Consider the following 24,642-nt stretch of genomic DNA (forward strand, 5'->3'; position numbering starts at 1 on the left):
AATGTATTTAGGTAAATTGGATGAAAGGTACATACTGGGTTCTTAAAACAGCTAAGGTATTTGAGGGATCAGCCATTGGGATGTACATGAGAATCAAGCCAAGAATAAGTTATAACCTAAACTGAGATAGATGAGTTTGAATCTATGTGCCAGGAAGTAGATCATGGTGGTTTATTTATTTATTTATTTTCATGAATTCAGTCTATAGGTTGTTGCAGTTGACAGTTACTTGTCTGCATAAAAACTACTGTAAGCCGGGCGCGGTGGCGCGCGCCTGTAGTCCCAGCTACTCGGGAGGCTGAGGCTGGAGGATCGCTTGAGCTCAGGAGTTCTGGGCTGCAGTGCGCTATGCCGATCGGGTGTCCGCACTAAGTTCGGCATCAATATGGTGACCTCCCGGGAGCGGGGGACCACCAGGTTGCCTAAGGAGGGGTGAACCGGCCCAGGTCAGAAACGGAGCAGGTCAAAACTCCCGTGCTGATCAGTAGTGGGATCGCGCCTGTGAATAGCCACTGTACTCCAGCCTGGGCAACATAGCGAGACCCCGTCTCTTTAAAAAAAAAAAAAAAAAACTACTGTAAAACACCCTCTAATATTCCTATGGTACCCATTTATACCTATTCTAGTATAAAATTAACATTTTCAGTTTAGATACATGAAATTCCAGAAGAAAGTAAGTTTACTTTTACTGTAGTACCTAAAGACATTCATCCTATCTTCCATAATTTTTGTTAAAACCCCAGTAGTCATTTTTATAGTTATTCATTCAAATGCAGTCTATCTTTTTAATCCCCTCTTTGGGCTTCTTTAAACTCTTCTCTTTGCCTTTTGTTTTAAGTAGTGTTGCTGTTCTCTCATCAAGGTGTTGTTTTCTTTATATTTATCCTACCTGGAATTTGTATAGCTTCTTAAATAAGAGGCTTGATGTTTTGATCTGATTTGAAATGTTCTTTGCCAGTATCTCTTCAAATATTGCTTCCGTTTCTATTTTCTATCCATTACTCACATGCTAGAGTTCCATCGGCTGTTAGCCATATATTGAGCTCATAATTTCAGTTACTGAATTGTTTTTAATTCTAGAATTCCTGTTTCATTGTTCTTTAAAAATCCTGTTTCACAGGTGAAATTCCATTTTGTTCTGTTATCTATGTACTGGTTTCTAGTCTAGTTGTTTAAACCCACGCCTGACAGCTCTAGCTTTTGCTTTTCACCTGTGAGTGTTTCTGTCGTCTGTTCTTTTTATCTTTTTTATTTCTATATTATCTTTCCATTTCCTGACATAGTTGGTGATATTTTATTAAGTGCCAGACATTGTGAGTGGTGACTTTTGGAGGCTTTGGATGATGGGAGGTAAAAAATTGTCTTTCTTCAGAGAAAATTTAATTTTCCTCTGCAAGACAAACTAGTGTTTCTTAAACACCTTAAACTAGTCCCTTAATAAGAGACAGTTTGTTTCCTAATTATTCACCCATAAAATTGTAATAACTTAGGTATACTGTATATATATATATATTTATGAATGTCTGTATATCTATGTTTTATACAAAAAAAGAGTAAGTATATATCTTAATTTTATTATATACAAAACTAAAAATGACAATAAAAATTAAGAGCTAACATTTAAAAAGTTATTAATTTAACATTAACACTGGCAACTTTTAATATATTAAATTACAAATGCAAATTAGATATTTAGGTAAATGCATAATAACAGTAATATAATCATATTTAAAAATCATTTAAAGCTAGTGTTTCTTCACTAAAAAAATTGAACGCATTCATTTCTTAAAACTATTTTAGTAAATTTGATTTTTAGCTTTTGCATGATATAGGAAAATAAGTTTTAATAGATATCATTCTGATATTCTTGGCATTTGTTCTTTCAAGCCCTTGACATAATTAATGATGGTTGGATAACTTTTATAGAAATAAATAATAAAATATAAACAATTTTTATTTCATTTTCAAAGTGCATGTCACATAAAAATGTGCTGAGGATCAAACATAAAATAACCTATATAAGGTACTCATGTTTTAGACACATACCAGCTTCTTCTTAAAATGACTTCAGTATTGAACAATAAAGAGAAAGTCCTCTAATTATAACCATCTAGTCCCCATAATTTTATACTACTGATCTTGCATTCACTTTATGTATCTTTTGTGAACTCAGTGTCGATATTATTTATGCAATATTCAAGAAAACCAAATGACAGAAAATAAATATTAAAGAATAAGATTTTATTGCATAGAGTTGGGTTTTGGAGGAAAGTGAACTACTATTTAAGATTTTCTCTTACCACCAAAAGGGTCAATCTTACCTCCCTTCTGTTCAGTTTAGTTCAGTCATTCAGTCATGTCTGACTCTTTGCAGCCCCATGGACTGCAGCCAGGATTCCCTGTCCATCACCAACTCCCGGAGCTTGCTCAAACTCATGTCCATCGAGTCAGTGATGCTGTCCAACCTTCTCATCCTCTGTTGTCCCCTTCTCCTCCTGCCTTCAATCTATCAGGGTCTTCAAGGAGTCAATTCTTTGTATCAGATAGCCTAAGTACTGGAGTTTCAGCTTCAGCATTAGTCCTTTCAGTGAATATTCAGGACTGATTTCCTTTAGGATTGACTGGTTTTACAGTATTAGCCTTGTTGAGAATGCATGGATTAGAGAGCTTTCTTAATCCAGTAAGGCACTAAGATGGCTTGAGGCTAATTTTCAGCCTTTGTGACTAAACTGTATACTTTGAGAACTCCTGACAAAAAACATAGGGTATTGATTAATGATCCCTCTTTGACTGGTACTGAACTCCAGTTTTTGTCTCCACATTACCTCGAGACTGTTGAAAGCTCTCCTTAACTTTGTAGACTCTTAACATGCATGCATGCTAACTCACTTCAGTCATGTCTGACTCTTTGTGACCCTATGGACTGTAGCCCACCAGGCTCCTCTGTCCAACAAGATTTTCCAGGCAAGAATACTGGAGTGGGTTGCCATGGGGATCTTCCTGGCCCAGGGATTGAACCCACGTCTCTAATGTCTCCTGCACTGATAAGATGGTTCTTTACCACTAGTACCACCTTGGAAGCCTGTTGTGGACTCTTAGTTGCATTTATTTATATATGGATTCTCAGTCACTTGCCTAGTATAATTTTGAATCTTCAAATGACTCAAAGGAAAAAGTGGTACATAGAGAAGGCTTCCCTTCTCTGTGGTTCCCTTTTTCCTTCAATCTCAGCCCCTAGTGCTCTGACTTCCTTGGTAATTTTGAACTTTGTCTTCCATCTCCTTGATATCATAAAGTCAAAAGTTTTGAACTCCTACTTTCAGTTTTTCACTCTCAATCCTGCACAGTTTACAAGTTGGCCAATGCCTTGCAGGGAAGAACAGTGGAGAAAGTTGAATTTTCCTTGACATGTTTTTCTTCTCAGGATCTTGGATCATTACATTATGGCTGCCTTGGTTGCTCTCTGATCCACTTACTTAACTTTTTGTATTTTATTCTGGGATTCCCTGGTGGCTCAGAGGGTAAAGCATCTGCCTGCAATGCAGGAGACCCAGGTTCGATCCCTGGGTCGGGAAGATCCCCTGGAGAAGGACATGGCAATCCACTCCAGTACTCTTGCCTAGAAAATTCCATGGATGGAGGAGCCTGGTGGGCTACAGTCCATGGGGTCACAAAGCGTTCAGTTTTCACTCTCAATCCTGCACAGTTTACAAGTTGGCCAATGCCTTGCAGGGAAGAGCAGTGGAGAAAGTTGAATTTTCCTCGATATGTTTTTCTTCTCAGGATCTTTGATCATTACATTATGGCTGTCTTGGTTGCTCTCTGATCCATTTACTTAACTTTTTGTATTTTATCCAGGTTTTGTAGTTGTTCACAGTGGGGATAGTTAGTCTGTTACAAGATACTTTATCATAGCTGGAAGTAGACAGCTCAATCCAATGATGTAGATTAGTGACAGGATTGATTAGCTTCTGACAGAGGAGAATGGGAAGATCTCAAGGCTGGATAGACAGATATTAACAAAGGTTCAATGTCAAAATAACTATTATATTTTATGTTTAGTTTTTCTCTTACTATGAGCCTCACATACTTTTCATGGTGTTATTTATATGCTGTATTTTAATAGAAATCAATGGAGAAGTGGAATTAATGTTAAAAAATTTGCTTTCTATGTACCTTTAAAATATATTGAATATGTGAAATGAAACCTTTGTCTTGTTGAAGTGATGCCTCTATTTTCATAACCAGCCCTGGAAAGCTAAAGTTTTCTTGAATTATTTGGAGTGGTACTCTAAGAAATAGCGTGTTTATATCTGTTACCTTTTTTTCTAATAATTTGGGATTGGATCTATACTAAGACCTTTTCAGTTCTACCGTTTATTACTTTTTTCTTTTCTTTTATGCCTCTGGTCTAATTCTTTGTCAGCAGTCATAAATGCAAGGTTCATTTTATTTTAGTTTTATCCCATCTCCATCCATAGCTGAACTACAACACTGAATTGTTCTCAAGTCACTCACAGATGCTATTATAAAACTGTTTCATCTCTTCAGTTCCTAATGTTGTCTCTTTTTTTTTTATTCTTTTAAAGAAGATGGTACTGTGTGTGCTCCTGGTCAGTCATAAAGGTCTAATGCTGTTGTCTTCTCTTTGAGGCCTGGTTATAGCACCTAATTCCACTGATAAAATGTGACCTCATGTGTTGTTATGAAAGGCATTGTGAATATAGCTTTTACTCTTTTTTTTTCTTTGTAGTTTCCTGTGAAATAAGACAAGAGTCCAACTTATTTTCTCAGTGCTTTGCCACTTTTGGAGAAGGAAATGGCAGCCCACTCTAGTATTCTTACCTGGAGAATTCCATGGACAGAGGAGCTGGGAAGGCTACAGTTCATGGTGTAGCAAAGAGTTGGACACGACTGAGTGGCTATCACTCATTCAGTCACTTGCCACTTTTAAAGTTGTTAGTATCTATGTGTATATCTAATTAAAATATTTAATAGTTTTGTTATTTAAATAAACCAGAGTTGCTAGCCTTTTCTCTAAGTTCTTTGTTAAATAATTTTAGGTTTTTCTTCATCCCTTTAACATTATAAATTAAGCAAGTTAAGGAGTTGCTCTGTTTTTTTTTTTTTTTTTTTTTTGAGTTGCTCTGTTTTAAAGGTGGCTACCTTGGTAGCTCACATGGTAAAGAATCTGCCTGCAATTCAGAAGACCCAGGTTTGATCCTTAGGTCAGGAAGATCCCCTGGAGGAGGAAATGGCAACCCACTCCAGTATTCTTGTCTAGAGAATCCCATGGACAGAGGGACCTGGCAGGCTACAGTCCAGGGGATCACAAAGAGTTGGATTCGACTGAACGACCAATACTTTCACTTTCTGTTTTAATATCTTCTGCTCTAGTGGTAAACACAACAACATAGATGCTGCTCTTGGAGAGAGGAGACCAAAGACCCTGACTGTCTGGACAGCCTAGCCTGCAGAAAGGAGGCAGGAAATGTCCCTCTTTGATTATTTTCTTTTAAGAGAAATGGATTAAGAAAAAAATGTATGAAGTCAGGACAGGAGGTGATTTGAACACATGCCGATGGCCTGGAGCCATTTAAAAGACAATTATCTCCTAGTTCTTGGAGAAAATGGACCAGCCCCTGTTTCTGCTGCCTGTGCCTGCTTGATCTCGGAGTACAGACTGTGGTGGGAAAGTGAGGGGTGCTGTGGACTGGGTGTTTGAGTCCCCACTCAAACTGGATATTGAAGCCCTCATCACCAGTGTGATGGTATTTGGAGGTGGCCTTTGGGAGATAATAAGGCATGAGGGGAGCAAGGAATAGTATCACTATCCTCAGAAGGAGAGACATCAGAGAGATGCTCTATTCCTTGGCCATGTAAGGAAGCAACAGAAAGATGGCCATCTGCAAAGTAAGAAGTGGGTTCTCATTTACTACCAGGTCCCCCAGCACTCAGCTTTGGACTTCCCAGCCTCCAGACTCTGAGAGATAAATGTCTGCTGTTTAGGTCACCTATTCTTTGTTTTGCTATAGCAGCCTGAAAAGCTTAAGATAGCGAGAGACAGCAAAGGACATCCTCACAAAAGGAGAAAGAGCAAAGAGAGGAAGGAACCATTTCTCAAGAAGCATGTTGTGTCAGGATCCTTTTGAGGTGTCGGAATAAAATAGACTGGCCTACGGAATAGAGTCTCCCTTATTGAGAAATATCTGTTCCACTAAGTCACAATCTCATTAACAGAGTGTGTGTGTGTTTGTGGAGGATATGTGTGTGTGCTGAAGGAATACTGGTAATAATTGGGTCTAATTCTTTGTTTTCACAGAGATTTTATAGCTCTCACCATTAGCACTCCCTTAGCTGTGTCTATTCCATCATCCATTTAGATGGTGAAACACAAAAGTTGAGTTTGAACTTCAAAGTTCAGTTTCAGTATATAAAACATAATCCTTTACAGAATTACATGACAATGTGAGGAAAAAAAAATGAAAGAAAAGTTGCTTATTCATCTTTTCTATACTTTAATCATAGAAGTGACTTGAGTTTCTATACATGCAAAAAAAACTATAGAATATTTAAAAATATGTATGCTTATAGCCATTGAAATTTGTAGAGATACATAAAACACTGTTTCTAGAAAACCATAAAAAATCATAATTTCTAATTATAAATAAGAACTTCTTTTTTAAATTATTTTAATTGGAGGTTAATTCTTTTATAATATTGTGATGGTTTTTGCCATACATAAATTTGTGTTCACCATTTACAGATCACAAGGATGCTCCACTGTTAATGTCATCCCTTCTAAGATAGTAGAAAACATCAGAAACTTATATTCTATTTACTTTATTCAGTGTATTTCTAAGATGAACTTTAATATTTGTCCATAGGATTTATTCCAGATTTTAAAAATCTAGTGAGAAACATACATTCTGCTATTTGCATCTTAATTATCCAGCTCTCTGACATTGGCTGAAATTTCAATACCAAATGTCTCATTAACAGTATCTGTTTTTCTTCAAGGCAGAATTATTTTTGAAAAGCATTGGTCCTTTTAATAGCATTTGCTAATACACCATAAGTAAACCAAAAGCGTCCAAAATGTTTTTCCTCTAGAACTGTTGTCTCAAATATAAGTTCTGTGTTAAATTGTCCCATTCTTTGCCCTTGTCCCTCCAAATCCCCCCTTCAGTTCCACTTCATTTAAATAATGGAAGTAATGCTTTCTCATGTGTCTCTGCAGTAGCTTTCATGAACTTCTAACGTAGAACTCTAATAATTTACTGCCCTTTCTTGTTTGGGGGGTCTGTTTACCACCTGTTCCAAGAGTATATATTTTTTGAAAGCAGGGGCTATGTTGCGTTTATCGCAGTGATGTACAGTGAGTAGTGTGGTTGGAACTTGATTAGTTCCTCTGTACTGGTCCTCTCCTGTTTCCTTGTCCAAAAATCTTTCTTGAGCCGAGATTTGAAGCAAATCAAACAATACAACTTCAGGCAAAGTAATGAGAAAATACATTTCTAGGTCAAAAGGCAATGTGTAAAGCATTTTTAAGGACAGTGTTCTGTGTTGTTCCTCTTTGATGCAGGCAAATGGTAAGGACATGAGAAATAGCACTCTGATCATCCAGAGTGGCTTCTCGCTTAGTCTCCACTGAGAGGCCGTGCATGCGTTCCTGGGATATATGGATAATGGTTGGGTCCATGTGAGAGGCCTTGTGGTCACACTTTAGGGAGAAGGGGCTATAGTGAGAAAAGAAGATAGAATCTTAAAATGATAGATGCATATAAAATAATTCTTGTAGTTGACTAAGGTTAACAACTTTATTTCCTTCTTTTGAGTTAAGAATAATGCCTACATCCCTATTGAGTCTTTATGATGATTCTAGGGTTTGCAATCTCAAGTTTGAGGATTCTTGTGCAGGTGAGTCTTTCACTTCTCTTCAGGATTTTATGTGTATAATAGGGTCATTAAAATGCTGAGAACTTTCTAAATCATGTATCATTAATGGGGGGAAATGCATTATGTAGGTAATCCATATGAAGCATTTGTAGAATCTTAGCAGATTGACTAAATAGAAAGTGATATTATTTATTTATGCTGAGACATGTGGAAGCCTGTTCAAAGCATACAGTCCAGTGTTAAATCCAGGCCAAAATCTGAACAGATTGGCTCAATCTAAGAGAAGGGCTCTGCCAGGGAAAAGAAGTCAGCAAAATGTTGTACCCTACACTGACAGGGGACTTCCAGGTGACTCCAGTGGTAAAGAATCTGCCTGCCAATGCAAGAGATACAGGAGATGCAGGTTCAATCCCAGGGTTGGGAAGATTCCCTGGAGGAAGAAATGGCAACCCACTCCAGGATTCTTGCCTGGAAAATCCCATCCCACCAAAGAGCCTGGTGAGCTACAGTCCATGGAGTCACAAAGACTCGGACATGACTGAGCATGCATGCAGTTACACTGATTGGACAGTCACTGCCTGAGATCCCATACTTTCGTATGGTTTTCCTTCAGACCTTCCACTGTTGCCTCATCCACTACCCATTTCTTTTTCCTCCCTGCAGTCTACTTCATTTTATCAGTTTTTCAATTATTTTCTCATGATTTGTGTCCATTGCCTCATTTTTTGGTTTCCAGTTTCTTTAAACTCATTTTTGCCCTTCCATTTTATACCTTTATTTCCCTTTCCAACCATTGAATTAATTCTCCCCTGTGACTCTTCTCTAACATGACTAATCTTAGGACTGCATTATAATTTGTGAACAAAGAAATCCCCAGCAACTCCTTTTTTCATAAATCGGATGAGTAGCAGGACCCAGTGGAAAGAAATCTACTGGGCTTGTTCCACCCTTACTCCAGATGGCTCTTGGGCAGCTTCTTCACCTCCCTGGGGAGTGTCCTCTGTCCTGAAGCACTGGCTCAGAGAAAACAAGACCAAACCCCCTCCTATCCCAGTTACACTCCTTTAAAGGAGACGTGGAATATGCATCAGTGTCTTTTTCAGAACCTCTAAAATTGCGTCTTGTTTCAGGATAGCTGTTTAAATATCAGCTTGGAAATGCCAGGCCTTTCCTAAGGACACAGCGGTGAGTGATTCCAAAGCAGAACAAGATGGCCATACATCTTCGGTCATGCTGCTTGACAAAAGTAAATCTTGCTTTATGGATCTAAACTTCGCCTTTCCAAATACACGCGTCTGCAGACACTGGTGATTAATAGATGACAGTGAAGCCTGGCACCACAGGGCCCGATTAATGGTGGTGACATCATGACTTAAATATGCTATTAACGCTGGCTCCTGTGACAAATGCAGATGTGACACGTGTATTTTCATGACATTTGCATAGATGCAGAAAAAAATTTTCTGATGACCTTTCCCCTTAGATTAATCAGTGATATGTGCAGCAGCACCAGAGGACAGTGAACTCTACCTCTCCTGGCTTCCTTGGAGGAGATCTTAAGTTGTTCTCATGGTGTTGGAGTGTCTTCTTTTCACACCCTGAGGCTGACTAGGACACGAATTTATCTATAGGATTCCCAGCAGGTGGATGCGCTCCCTGAAATTTAGTATCCTTGGAATGTGAGTGCTTGTACTGAGCAAATTATGTCAAATATACTAGGTGTTGTCTAATTTATTGTCTTTCTCTATCCTTACTTGCTTGAAAGAGGAAAGAGGCAATAGCAGGAAATTGTTACTCCCATATTACCAACTGAAAGATAAGTGCCCCAGTCTGTTCTTACTGAGGTGTGGGGTGTGGATTGTTAACACTGAACAGCTTACAGGATATGGACTTAGCTCTTCCTTGGAATCCTTACAGGGAACCTAGGTCAAGTTCAAGGGTTCCTTCCTCACTCAGATACATAACCATATGGTACATCTGCAGATCACATGCATATGCTCACCCACAGCAGTCAGATTCCTGCAAACTTGTACCTTATTCTATAATGGGGTACAGCTGCCAGGAAGGTCCACTGTATGTTAAATGAGTTCTTAGACGTGGCCGAGGGCAGTGGTGGCAGTTGACAAAGGATGCCTGAGAGCTTCTGAATTCCCAGCCTGATCCCTTGGGAGAAAAAGAATGCCTAAGGATTTGGGGCCCTCAGGTTGAGGAAGATATATTAACTGGTTAAGAAAGCTTGAGGTGGTTGGAGGACAGAACTGTAGAAAGCATTATAAGTGGGAACAGATTGGAGGAATGCTTTAAACATAACTACACACAGCAACTGTAAAGGATACTATTCAAGTGTCTTCTCAGTACCAGCTGATTACCTCCATCAGCAATAAACCTCATAGCTCCCTCAAGGTAGGTATGGTCATCCTTATTTTTCTGTGGAAAATGTGTGATCTTGAGAAGGTATTTAAATTGCTGTAGATTCCAGATCTAAGAAATGGTGAACCTGGGCTTCATCTCTAGATTTGTCTGACTTTCCCAACATCCTTTATTATTTTTGCTTTTCCATTACATTCTTGCTTGCAGAATATATGTAAAATTGAAATGATATTATATGATCCATATAAATTCCTGAGTCATCAGCTGGGGGTGGGGGGTGCATCCTGTTTCCAATGTCTAGGTCAGGGTCAAAGATAGTATTTCTGACACCATGACCTCTAAGATCTTATTTAACTCTAGCATTCTGTAGTTCTATGACCATTTCTCTTAGTGAATACTATATCCTGACCTTTCTCTCACCCCGCTGACAATATCTTTCACCTCCTGCTCAACCTTTAACTGGCTGCTTCCATTACCTAGCTGCACTCTTCAGTTTGACTACAGGACACGCGTTATTTTAAGAAAAAAATAATTGGCTTCTAACTGCAAGTGTAGTAATTGGCATTCACTGCGGCCTTTGCCAGTTGGGATAGTTGTAACCTTATAAGCTGAGGAACCTGACCTCTGATTCTAGAGAAGAACAAAAGACCTGACAAAGAGGGTTTCTATGCAAAAAGTCTACATTGTAGGGACAGAAACAGGAGGCCAGGGTTGGGAGGCCTATATATAGCCTAAAATGCAAGAAATTGAATTTTGCCTCAAAGGATTTAGCATTTCACATCCTCTTGCCTAAACTTCTTGAATAGTAGCAGACCCCCAATGGTATTCACAAACACAAAATGCTAAAAAGAAAAAGGACCTTGGAGATAGTTTAATCCACCTATGTCACTTCTGATGAAGAGACTGATGCCTAGCAAAGTTATAGAAACAAACAACAGAAAAATCAGAGCCCTAATGGCGACTGTACATCTCAGATTCTTTTTAAATCATAGGTGAAATATTATAAATTAAGTCATAAATTTAGCACTAAAACATAGTTCTAATAAGCTCTTTTGACAACTTCAGTAAAACCTTATGCCTGCTCTTTGGCAAAAATGGATGAAATATCAGTTATTTTGATTCTTAGACTATTGTTTAAAAATACTGTTACTTGCTTAGAAAAATATTTTTTGATGTTTTGTTCTAGAAAACTAGCTTGTCAATTTAGGCATCTGTTTCTGGGATCTCTCTTACAAAGACAGAATAAAAGTTGCTCATTGCCAGAGTTGCTAAGGAACCACTGCTTCTAAGTAAATATTGACTGGAAAGAAAAAGGACAATCTTAGAATTCCCTTTGAATATCTTCTGTCTGGCTTTCATTTTGTTTTTCTCCCCACTTTCTGCTCTGTAAACAGATAGAGAAATGAAGAGATAAAGATATAGCCTTGATCTGGGAGGAAAATTGGCATGCAATGTCAAGAGACTTCTCCTCGTGGAGAATGAGGTGGAAGACATTGATGAAACTGAGAACCCAGAGACGAGTTTAAAGGCACATTAAAAAGAAATAATAAAGCATCTGTGAAACACCTGAATGAGTGGTACTGAGGTTTGCAGGCTTGGAGTCAGGACTGGGGTGCTGCAACCTGGAATTTTCCTGGCCTCTCTTTCTCCTGCACTCTGCTTGCCTTCTGTTAGCAAAGGGACTCGGCTTAACTTCCAGATGCATTCTGGACCTGACGATTTCTCACCACCACCACCAGCACTGATTACCTGGTCCCAGCTACCATCATCTTTGACTTTGATTGTTATGGCACTTCATAGCTGCTCTCTGGTTCTGCATTTGCCTCACAGAGTCTAGCCCAGGGGTGGCAAATTTGTCTGTAGAGGGCCTGAAAGTAAATATTTTAGATTTTGGGGGCCATGTGATCTTTGTCACAACTACTCCTATCATGATTGTGTGAAAATAGCAATAACAATAGATAAATGAATATGCATGGCTGCATTCCAAAAAACCTTGACTAAAATACTGAAATTTGAGTTTCATACTACTTCCACATGCATGGAATATTATTCTTCATTTTATTTCTTTTTGGTCAACCACTTAGAAACATGGAAAACATTCTTAGCCTGCAGATGACACAAAACAGGGAGAAGGCCAGAATGATCTTGTGAAATTATGAGTAAGTTCATATACTTCTATTCCAGACAATCCGTGTTTTAAATATCTCATCTAAAAGCCAACATTTATGATAACCTATGGTTTTTCCAGTGGTCACGTATGGATGTGAGAGTTGGACTATAAAGAAAGCTGAGTGCCAAAGAATTGATGTTTTGAACTGTGGTATTGGAGAAGACTCTTGAGAGTCCCTTGGACTATAAGGAGATCCAACCAGTCCATCCTAAAGGAGATCAGTCCTGGATGTTCATTGGAAGAACTGATGCTAAAGCTGAAACTCCAATACTTTGGCCACCTCATGTGAAGAGTTGACTCATTTGAAAAGACCCTGATGCTGGGAAAGATTGAGGGCAGGAGGAGAAAGGGACGACAGAGGATGAGATGGTTGGATGGCATCACTGACTCGATGGACATGGGTTTGGGTGGACTCCGGGAGCTGGTGATGGATGGGGAAACCTGGTGTGCTGTGGTTCATGGAGTTGCAGAGAGTCGGACACGACTGAGTGACTGAACTGAACAAGGTTCTACTTAGGTAACTGGGAAAAAAAATGTCCCTATAAACAAATGGTGCATATCTCACCATCATGCGATTCACCTCACCTGTAGCCCCAGCTCTCCTATCCATGTTACTGATAGGATGGATTTAAGAAGGTTTCCTTCTGATCTAGTAGATCATCACCTCATAACAGCCTTATGGGGGCTGACACCAAGCAGAACTATGATGTAGGTGAATGGCCTGAGCACCGTGCTCCTCTGATGTTCTATTGCCCTAGAAATTCTCACTGTGACACTTTGCTTTCCATGTCTTCACAGTCTTGCTCTCTGAAGCTCTTTCTAATTGTAGCTAATCTCTTCTTTTCAAATGGTTGAAAGCTTCCTTCTCAAAGAACAGTGACCCAATCCACCTAATATTTGTGGACTCGGAAGGATATGAGACCATTGGGGATAACATCTTTGATTGGTGATGGTTTGGTTTCTCCATGAGTAGAACTGTTGATAGCCTCATCTAACTCATATTCTGTATCCACTGAGTAAATAACATAATAATTCAATGCAGAACTCAATTTGCCAAGTTTCTATTAAAGTCCTTGTGTGGAGTTTCTCCCTGAATTCTCACCAACATTGGGAAGATACCGTTAGTATCACCATCATACAAGAAACGTGATTGATGAGATTAAGAAAGTTCAAAGACTCAATAAGGAATAAAGCCTGGACTGAGGTGAGAAACACATGTCTAAAGAAGGAAATCAATGTGTGACAAATAAATTGAAGTAATTGAAGCAGAGGTACATTTGCTCATGTTATTTCTTTTGCCCAGAATTCTTTTCTTTGCCTTATCGTTTCCTTGTATCCACCTGCAGTTACCAGCTCTCATGGCCTGATTTCTGACTATCACTCTTCCCCCTTACTGTGTATTCCCACAGGGATTCTATCTTCATCGATTTTAAACCACTCACTACCTGTATCCAGAAAGATTACTTAGACACCCATGAGCAACAGAACTTGAGTTCCCTTGACAGACAAAAATAGACCCCCTTATTTTTACCCACACTCCATCTTTATAGCACTTTTTACATAGCAGGTGTTCTTTAAAACTTTTAATAAGTGAAAGAAGTCCTAGAAATGAATTTTAAAGTACAGACAATGACATAATGAAAATGCCCGCTAATATTTAAGCCAAAATGCCAGGATTAAAGAGGGTCAGATGTCGTGTGACCTTAAGTGTCTAGCAATGATTAGCAAAAGGCATTTTAGCAGAGAAAAGACTTTTATGATACATAGGATTGCAAGTTTTTTCTTCTGCTGTGTCATTATTGATAAAATTGTATCACTCTTTATGGAAGCAATCAATTCCATTTCTCTTGCTGCCCAGTGGGCTGCCTCAGTTCTTCAGCTGACCTCTCACTCTATGCAAAAGGTTCTACTTTGCATTAGGACCTCTTCAGATAAACTTGCAAAGTGTCTGATGATTAGATCGGCAGGCTGATTTCAAGTGTTCTATTTTTATCTCCCTTGCTTCCTTTACTGTGTCACCTTGGACAAAACACTTAGTCCAGGTTTATGTGTAAGGTTATTTACTTTAAAACAATGCCTCATGATAAATTCACATCTAGACAGTAGAAAGCAATTTTCCTAAGTACATTACTCATTTGGTTTCCATCTACACGTGAAGTTCCAAGACTCTACTTACATATCCCATCATGCAATGTTGCCTCCATAATTCTCTGCCTCTCAGGAAGGTGCATGTCTCTTGTCATTTGTTTGTGGCTGCCAAGATCATTCACTGATGCTTATGCATTATTCCCTACGCTCCATCCCTGTTAGGCAGACAGCAGTGCATTGCTTACTAGGAATATGGGTTGGCCCTTAAAGTGTATTGAATACATATATAGCACTCTAGCAGTGCTATAACTGGTCAGTTACCTAAAATTAAAACACAATCTAAAATTCTGACTGATGAAATGTTCTCTTGAAGTGGAAAATAAGATCACTTTCTGAAGAAGTTGCAGGCCTTCAGGGTTGTAGACTAAGCACAGAATTGTGATGGGGAGATAGCCTTGCTTTTATTGTTAAGTCATATATTGAATGTAAACTATTTTCTGGGAGAAAGAAATATGGAACCAGTAGTGTGTTATTTCTGCTGCTTATGCATGACTTAAGTGCTAACTTGGCTGAATATGTCTATGGAGGGTAGGGACCTGGGAAGAGAGACATCCTCAAGGAGGTAATGACCATTTGAAATGAAGAGACTTTCTAATTTTTGTTAACCTTGCAGTTTTTGGGATCTATTTGCCTTGAGTATAAACCTTAAATGGTTTTTCCATTTATCTGAAGGGGTTTCTTTGTAGGGGTTTGTCATCCAGCTGCCTGAGTTAAGAATTCAGTCCATAGTCAAAGAACAAAACAAAGATGCACAGCCCTGCCTGTTGCTATATTTACTCCAGTTCTCATAGTCAAGTGAAAGAAGTTTGTTGGTAAGAGCAGTGAATAGTGAGGGCTTCGTGAGGCCTACAAAGAAGGAGTTGGTATCAGAGATATAGCTCATTTTGTCCATGTGATTAGGAAATGTACAAATTGAAACAGAGCAAATGGAAATATATTTCCTTTTGTTTATTAAGCTAAGACTGTATGGAAATGGATGTTCTTAGGAATAGTCAGAAAAATTCCAATTTGTTTCCAAAAAAAGTTTCTAGAAAGACTGATAAAACTCCTTATATATGGCAAAAAAGACTATGGCCCAAATTTACATTGCTATGTTGTAGTTTTCTTTTAAAAAAAAAAATAGAAAAAGCAAGGGGAATCCTGACTATATCTATAATAATAGTAAATTTATATACTGTTCTCTGCTCTGATATTTTTGAATTACCTTTAGGTAGCACGTTTTGTGAAAGTGTTCAATATTTATCTTCCACTCACCAGTTTCACCTGTATAGGTCAGCTGACCATATCAAAAAAGTACATTCTGGTTCTGAGTTCATCCTCTGACCTTGACTGGAGCAGCTGGAATCTTTTGCCCCGTTTCATTTGGTGGTCCCCTTGATAGCACCTTGGTTAATTCTTTTGAGGTCCTCATTTCTGGAAGGTGATATTTGAAAGCACTCTTTGCCACTTGTCAAATGTTTGACCTCAGAGGCTGATTGATGAGTCTATTCTTGTGACTAATGGAGTTATTTACTTCTGATATATATTTAATCCTGTTCTTCCACCTGATGGATGGGAAAGTATATTTATTTGAAAACTAAAGAAACTCTTGTGACTTTTACTGAGTTGGAAAGGATAGACATTATCTTGTGCATGCTTCAAAAGAAGAAGAGGTAAACTCCATAGCAAAGCCAATGAGTTATGGTTAGAATTGAACTTGGGAACTATAGCCACTTGGTCTTCCCAGGTGGCACTAGTCATAAAGAACCTGCCTACCAGTGCAGAAGGCATGAGTTGCAGGTTTGATCCCTGAGTTGGGACGATCCCCTGGAGAAGGCCATGGCAATCCACTCCAGTATCCTTGCCTAGAGAATCCCACTGGACAGAGTAGCCTGGCGGGCTACAGTCCATGGAGTCAGACATGACTAAAGGGACTTGGCACTCACTATCACTACTTAGAAAAGTACTGAAACACGTATATGAAATAAATAAGTAAAACACATTTTTTGAAACTGAATTGCCTTTCTTAAAGAATATTTTTCCCTCTGAGGAAACGGCTGATGAAACTTAACTTGCATGGGGTTTTAAAAGGAGTCATCTAAATGAAACATACCTTGTAATTTTAATGTTTCAGTTAAAATATGAACTATAAAAATAATTATGTCTCTATTTTTACTTCAGAGGAAATATATTTCCACTTTACCTTAAGGACGAGACAGACCATCTATTCATTCTAAATTCATATAATGATCACTCAATAAGTGATAAAAGAAACTATATTACCAAAGGAGGAAACAATCCCTGCATTTAATGAAGGAGTAGTCTAGTGAATATGTAAGAAATTGTAATTTGTACGAGAAAGGCATGAGTGCTATGACAGAGTCACTTGAGGGTTCAGACGATTTCTCTAATGCCTAAGGGGTGTTTTAAGAAAACATTGACTTGAAACTAGGCTTTGAAAGAATATAATTTGAAGCAGCAGGTAGAAAAATAATCTAGAGAGATAGATGAGATTGGATCTCAGGGTACTTTTTTTTAATAGACCCAAGTGATTGAAAACATTTGGTACACGTTAGAAAGCCAATGCATGTGCTTGAGAGAAAATGATCACAGCTCTAGTTAAGGAAATTTAAGTGAATATCTTATTTTGGTTAAATTTAAAAACAGGAGGACCTTGAAAGCATAAAGAATAGCTATTAAAAGATCAAAATAATCTAGTGATAGTTGAAAAGGCCTGACTTTGGGTAATTGACTTGGGATTGATGGATTAGTGAAGGACTCCAGGTAAGTAGGAACATGGCAGCTCACGGAATGGAGGAAGCAAAGGGCACAGGTCAAGGATGACCCAGACTGTGATCCTGTGTGGAGTGGTTAGTAGTAGAACACTTTTAACAGTAAACCTATGAGAAGTAATTGCTTTGCTTTGACCTGTGCCACCCATTTGGGCATCAAAACATACAGTATTGCCAAAGAGCTAATAGATGCTAGATATCACTGAAATAAGACCATTATGTATTTTTTTTAACTTCTGTAAAGCCTTTGGCAGTTAGAGCCCATCTCTGATTTTATACAAATAGCCTCTGATGTAAAATTTTCAGGAATTGTTTTCCAAAATCTCTTATGTTTTCCTTTGGACAGTTTAAACAATATAATTTTAAAGTTGTTTTTGTTTTTTTTAAAGACAGGTTTGAATAAGCTTCATGACGTGTATATATAGATTTTGAAAAGCCTGGAGGGAAAGTGGGAAATCACCTAATTTAAAGCTTTATTTTGAAGTTGTGGGAACTGAGTCCTGGAGAGGTAAAGAAAAATAAATGCATACAGTCACTCAATGACAGAAATTAACTCATGGCTCCTAACTTCAAGTGTTGTGCTCTTTCAGGAAGGCATATGTGAGATTTAACCATACGATGTAACTGTAATTTTTAAGGGTCAAAATCTTTAGAATATCAGAAAGTATAGTAACAAAACAATTGATAAAGAGTAAAATATGTGACTACTTATATATCAGGCTGCGATTTCACTAATAAAGAACTGGTTCATCAGTATATTTATTTAGGGTGTAATTTCAGTGACAAATGGTAGGCACAGATTAAAGTCTTTATTAGAAACCTGGAAAAGCAATAAGCAACCTTGGTGGCACGTTTATTTGAAGGACACTGACCAAGAAGTTATTGCAAACACACTGAAGCTTGAGAAAGCAAAAATTATTTAGGATCCTAGACCAAATAGAATAAGATTTTTTAAAAAGCAAGCCAATGCATTTGGGAAACGTTTTACTTTTTGGTCTGTGCGCAACAGGGAGATAAATGCGTGTTCTAAGAAAAAGACAAAATAAGTAGTTTTTATAAATGTCCTAATATCAGTGTTCAGTAGGCAATGGGGTAGGCCCCCAAGTCACTTTTGGGTGGTTCGTATATGACTCTTTGCATCCACATGGACTATATCACACCAGGCTTCCTGGTCCTTCACCAACTCCTGGAGCTGCTCAAACACATGTCCATCAAGTCGGTGATGCCATCCAACCATCTCATCCTCTGTCATCCTCTTCTCCTCCAGCCTTCTGTCTTTCCCAGCATCAGGGTCTTTTCCAACGAGTCAGTACTTCGCATCAGGTGGCCAAAGTATTGGAGCTTCAGCTTCAGCATTAGAGCTTCTAATGAATATTCAGGACTGATTTCCTTTAGGATGGACTGGTTGGATCTCCTCGCAGTCCAAGGGACTCTCAAGAGTCTTCCCCAACACCACAGTTCGGAAGCATCAATTCTGCAGCACTCAGTTTTTTGCTTTCCTTATGTATGTGTATAAATACATGTAGAAAGAAAACACTCATTGTTCATTCATTCATTCAATGAAAATTTATTATGCATCTAATTTGTACATTTTTGTTTCATTTAATCCTAAAAGAAACAAAGGCAAATTAACCAAACTAAGAACCTGAGAAATGTGTGCTTATATTACAGATCAGGAAAGTGAGTCCCACAGTGAAGATAAGGGTACAACTCCACATGCCTGCGAAGGACAGAGCCTTTCTTTCATAATTACTTTACACTGAGTCACGTCCCTAATGGAGTTCTCTGATTTTTCAAAGAGAATAGAATATGTTGTAGTCAAACACAGTGTAAGCTACTGGGAAGTCCTGGGGTCAAAGGAGCATAGCCTGGGGCTAGTTGAAGAGGCTAATCATGTAGTGCTTTGTTACAAGAGCCTTAGAACAATCTGTCCAGTTATGACTTTGCATCTCAATGGAAAAAGAAGGCTCCCTGAAGCAGGGAGAAAATAAGATGCTGCCTTCATTCTTCCAAGAAGTAAGGATCTCTCAGAATTGCACTTGTTGCAGGGGTACAAGGACTACACTGGCTGTGGATTAAAAGACTAATGTATTAGTACTGGCTGTACTTCCTAGATGGCTCAGTGGGTAAAGAATCTGCCTGAAGTGCAGAAGTCTCGGGAGCCATGGCTTCAATTCCTGGGTCAGGAAGATCCCCTGAAGGAGGTCATGGCAACCTACTCCAGTATTCTTGTCTGGAGAATTCCCCAGAGGAGGCTGGCAGGCTATAGTCCATGAGATCCCAAAGAGTTGGACATGACTAAGTATGCACACCGGCAATCAGCTGTGTGGCCCTAAATGTATCTTTTCATCTCTTTGAGCCTTGGTTTCTTCCTCAAGGAGATTGGATTGAAGGAGTTTTAAGGTTCCCCGTAGCTCTGAGATACCTCCACCATAGTCTGGCCTCAGGTCAAGCAACAGAAAGGGAACACAACCCCGCCTAGCAATAGAAAATTGGATTAAAGATCTACTGAGCATGGCCCTGCCCATCAGAACAAGACCCAGTTTCCCCCTCAGTCTCTCCCATCAGGAGGCTTCCATAAGCCTCTTATCCTTGTCCATCAGAGGGAAGACAAAATGAAAACCACAATCACAGAAAATTTACCAAACTGATCACATGGACCACAGCCTTGTCTAACTCAATGAAACTATGAGCCATGCCATGTAGGGCCACTCAAGACATCCGGGTCATGGTGGAGAGTTCTGACAAAACGTGGTCCACTAGAGAAGGAAATGGCAAACCACTTCAGTATTCTTGGCTTGAGGACCCCATGAAGTATGAAAAGGCAAAAAGATAGGACACTGAAAGATGAACTTTCCAGGTTGGTAGGTGCCCAATATACTAATGGAGATCAGTGGAGAAATAACTCCAGAATGAAGAGATTGAGCCAAAGCAAAAACAATGCTCAGTTGTGGATATGACTGGTGATGGAAGTAAAGTCCCATGCTATAAAGAGAAATATTGCATAGGAACCTGGAATGTTAGGTCCATGAACCAAGGCAAATTAGAAGTGGTCAAAAGGAGATGGCAAGAGTGAACATTGACATTTTAGGAATCAGCAAACTAAGATGGACTGGAATGGGTGAATTTAACTCAGATGACCATTATATCTACTACTGTGGGCAAGAATCCCTTAGAAGAAATGGAGTAGCCATAATAGAAAAAAAAGAGTCTGAAATGCAGTACGTGGATGCAGTCTCAAAAACAACAGAATGCTCTTTATTCATTCCCAAGGCAACCCATTCAACATCACAGTAATCCAAGTCTATGCCCCAACCAGTAATGCTGAAGAAGCTGAAGTTGAACAGTTCTATGAAGACCTACAAGACCTTCTTGAACTAACACCCCCAAAAGATGTCCTTTTAGCTATAAGGGACTGGAATGTAATAGTAGGAAGTGAAGGGCTACCTGGAGAAACAGGCAAATTTGGCCTTGGAGTACAAAACAAAGCAGGTCAAAGGCTAACAGAGTTTTGCAAAGAGAACTCATAGGTCATAGCAAACACCATCTTCCAACAACACAAGAAAAGATTCTATATGTGGACATCACCAGATGGTCAATAGTAAAATTAGATTGATTATATTCTTTGCAGCCAAAGATGGAGAAGCTCTATACAGTTAGCAAAAATAAGACCAGGAGCTGACTGTGGCTCAGATGATGAACTCCTTATTGCCAAATTCACTTAAATTGAAGAAAGTATGGAAACCCACTAGACCATTCAGGTATGACCTAAATCAAATTCCTTATGATTATACAGTGGAAGTGACAAGAAGATTCAAGGGATTAGGTCTGACAGAAAGAGTGCCTGAAGAACTATGGACAGAAGTTCCTGACACTATACAGGAGGCAGTGATCAAGACCATCCCCAAGAAAAAGAAATGCAAAAAGGCAAGGGAGAAAAGGAAAGATACAGTCATTTGAATGCGGAGTTCCAAAGAATAGCAAGGAGAGATAAGAAAGCCTTCCTTAGGGATCAATGCAGAGAAATAGAGGAAGGCAATAGAATGGGAGACTGGAGATATCTTCAAGAAAATTAGAGATACAAGGAAACATTTCATGCAAAGATGGGCACAATAAAGTACAGAAGTGTTATGGACCTAACAGAAGCAGAAGATATTAAGAAGACGTGGCAAGAATACACAGAAGAACTACACAAAAAAGATCTTCACCACCCAGATAATCATGATGGTGTGATCACTCATCTAGAACCAGACATCCTGGAATGCAAAGTCAAGTGGGCCTTACGAAGCATCACTATGAACAAAGCTAGTGGAGGTGACGGAATTCCAGTGGAGCTATTTCAAATCCTAAAAGATGATGCTGTGAAAGTGCTGCACTCAATATGCCAGCAAATTTGGAAAACTCAGCAGTGGCCACAGGACTGGAAAAGGTTAGTTTTCATTCCAACCCCAAAGAAAGGCAATGCCAAAGAATGCTGAAACTACCACACAATTGCACTCATCTCACACGCTAGTAAAGTAATCCTCAAAATTCTCCAGGCCAGGCTTTAACAGTACCTGAATCGTGAACTTCCAGACATTGAAGCTGGATTTAGAAAAGGCAGAAGAACCAGAGATCAAATTGCCAACATCCGTTGGATTATCGAAAAAGCAAGAGAGTTCCAGAAAAACATCTACTTCTGCTTTATTGCTTATGCCAAAGCCTTTGACTGTGTGGATCATAACAAGCTGTGGAAAATTCTTCAAGAGATGGGAATGCCAGACCACCTGACCTGCCTCTTGAGAAACCTATATGCAGGTCAGGAAGCAATAGTTAGAACTGGACATGGAACAACAGACTGGTTCCAAATAGGGAAAGGAGTACACCAAGGCTGTATAGTGTCACCCTGCTTATTTAACTTATATGCAGAGTACATCATGAGAAACACTAGGCTGGATGAAGCACAAGCTGGAATCAAGATTGCTGGGAGAAATATCAGTAACCTCAGATAAGCAGATGACACCACCCTTATGGCAGAAAGTGAAGAAGAAATAAAGAGCCTCTTGATGACAGTGAAAGAGGAGAGTGAAAAGGTTGGCTTGAAACTCAACATTCAGAAAATGAAGGTCGTGGCATCCAGTCCCATCACTTCATGGCAAATAGGTGGGGAAACAGTGGAAACAGTGACAGACTATCTTTTTGGTCTCCAAAATCACTGCAGATGGTGACTGCAGCCATGAAATCAAAAGATGCTTGCTCCTTGGAAGAAAAGTTATGACCAACCTAGACAGCCTATTAAAAAACAGAAACATTACTTTGCCAACAAATGTCCGTCTAGTCAAAGCTATTGTTTTTCCAGTAGTCATGTATGGGTTGAGAGTTGGACTATAAAGTAAGCTGAGCACCAAAGAATTGATGCTTTTGCAGTGTGGTATTGGAGAAGACTCTTGAGAGTCCCTTGGACTGTGAGGAGATCCAACCAGTCCATCCTAAAGGAAATCAGTTCTGAATATTTGTTGGAAGGACTGATGCTAAAGCTGAAACTCCAATACTTTGGCCACCTCATGTGAAATAATGTCCCATTTGGAAAGATCTTGATGCTGGGAAAGATTGAAGGCAGGGGGAGAAGGAGACAACAGAGGATGAGATGGTTGGATGGCATCACCGACTCAATGGACATGAGTTTGAGTAAGCTCCGTGAGTTGCTAATGGACAGGGAGACCCGGTGTGCTGCAGTCCATGGAGTTGCAAAGAGTCGTACATGACTGAGTGACTGAACTGAACTGAGCTTAGCAAAGTAGGTTGGTTATATGGTAGGTACACATTTAATTTTATAAGAAACTGCCAAACTGTTTTCCAAAGTGGTTAAGCCATTTTACATTCTGACCAGCAGTATATGAGAGTTCCATTGTTTCATGTCCTCACCAACACAGAGGATTAGAATAGGACCCAGAGTCTACCTAATATTCTTAATGCTGAGCTGTTTAATATACAGAGAACCAGAGAAATGCAACCAATATTGAAGGGAAAAGACAGTAAATAGATGCCGACCTGGAAATGGCTCAGATATTGGAATCAAAGTCTTTTATCATGTTTTCTAACTATGCTCCATGAAGTCAAGGTAAACCCATTGCAAATAAATGGAAAAATAGGAGCTTTCTGCAGAGAAGTAAAAATATAAAAAAGAATCTAATGGAAATTTTAGAAGTGAAAAAATGAAATAGAAAAGCTCACTGTATGAATTCAATAGTATAGTGAAGACATAGAAACAGGTCAATGAATTTGAAGGTAATCTGAGAAACAAAGGAATAACAGATTGAAAAGTTCACAGAACCTCAGAGACTTTGGCCACCTGATGCTAAGAACAGACTCATTTGAAAAGACCCTGATGCTGGGAAAGATTGGAGGCAGGAGGAGAAGGGGATAACAAAGGATGAGATGATTGGATAGCATCGCTGACTAGATGGACATGAGTTTGAGTAATCACTGGGAGTTGGTGATGGACAGGGAGGCCTGGCATGCTACAGTCCATGGGGTTGCAAAGAGTCAGACACAACTGAGTGACTGAACTGAACTGAATTGATAGCTCTAAGATGCTAAGGATTCAGAAGCAATAATACATCATCCTTGTTGAATCTTTTCGGTCTTAATGAAGTTGATGCAGCTGGAGTATAAGCCTGGGACTGACACTAACAATCAAGTGTCCTGGGTCCACTGGTGCACTTTTAGATTAGACTTCAAAGAAGAAAGTGGTGCAAGTTCTGTCTATCTGGGGATAGTCTATTTTCCATGACCAATATCAGAACCAATTCCAAAGTGTGGTTGGGCATGTTTTGCCAGGCAATCTTGAAACTTGTTCTCCAGCCTTATCCTCCATTATGTTAGCTGCTAAATTTAGTTTTTATTAATCACCAAATCTTGTCCTTTAAGACTTTAAGTTTCCTTTAAGCTTTGTTATTTATTTCTTTTACATCACTTGAACATTTACATGCTCACAACTTGTTTAATCTCTCCTTTTTTTTTTTTTGACTAACATATTGCTAATACTTAATTTTATCCTATTTTTGAAAAGTGAAAATGTTAGTTGCTCAGTTGTGTCCAGCTCTTTGTGATCGCATGGTCTGTACCCCACCACGCTCCACTGTCCATGGGATTTTCCAGTTAAGAATACTGGAGTGGGTTGCCATTCCTTTCTCCAGGGGATCTTCTGGAATCAGGGGTCAAACCCGTGTCACATGTGCTGCAGGCTTTACCATCTGAGCCACTAGGGAAGCCCTGTTTTCATTGTTATCTAAATAAGCAAGT

The 24,642-nt window shown here is 39.1% G+C and overlaps 1 long non-coding RNA gene across 1 annotated transcript in view; it reads left to right on the forward strand.

Moving 5' to 3' along the window:
- The first annotated feature begins 258 nt into the window (after positions 1-258).
- Positions 259-24,642, forward strand: part of LOC122675628 — a 30,116-nt gene continuing 5,732 nt past the window's right edge. Inside the window, exons 1-3 of the long non-coding RNA XR_006335303.1 lie at positions 259-546; positions 3,733-3,741; positions 15,050-15,055. This is a non-coding gene — a long non-coding RNA (uncharacterized LOC122675628). The remainder of the gene's footprint in view (positions 547-3,732; positions 3,742-15,049; positions 15,056-24,642) is intronic.

Source organism: Cervus elaphus, chromosome 19, assembly GCF_910594005.1.
Source record: "Cervus elaphus chromosome 19, mCerEla1.1, whole genome shotgun sequence".
Taxonomy (NCBI): domain Eukaryota; kingdom Metazoa; phylum Chordata; class Mammalia; order Artiodactyla; family Cervidae; genus Cervus; species Cervus elaphus.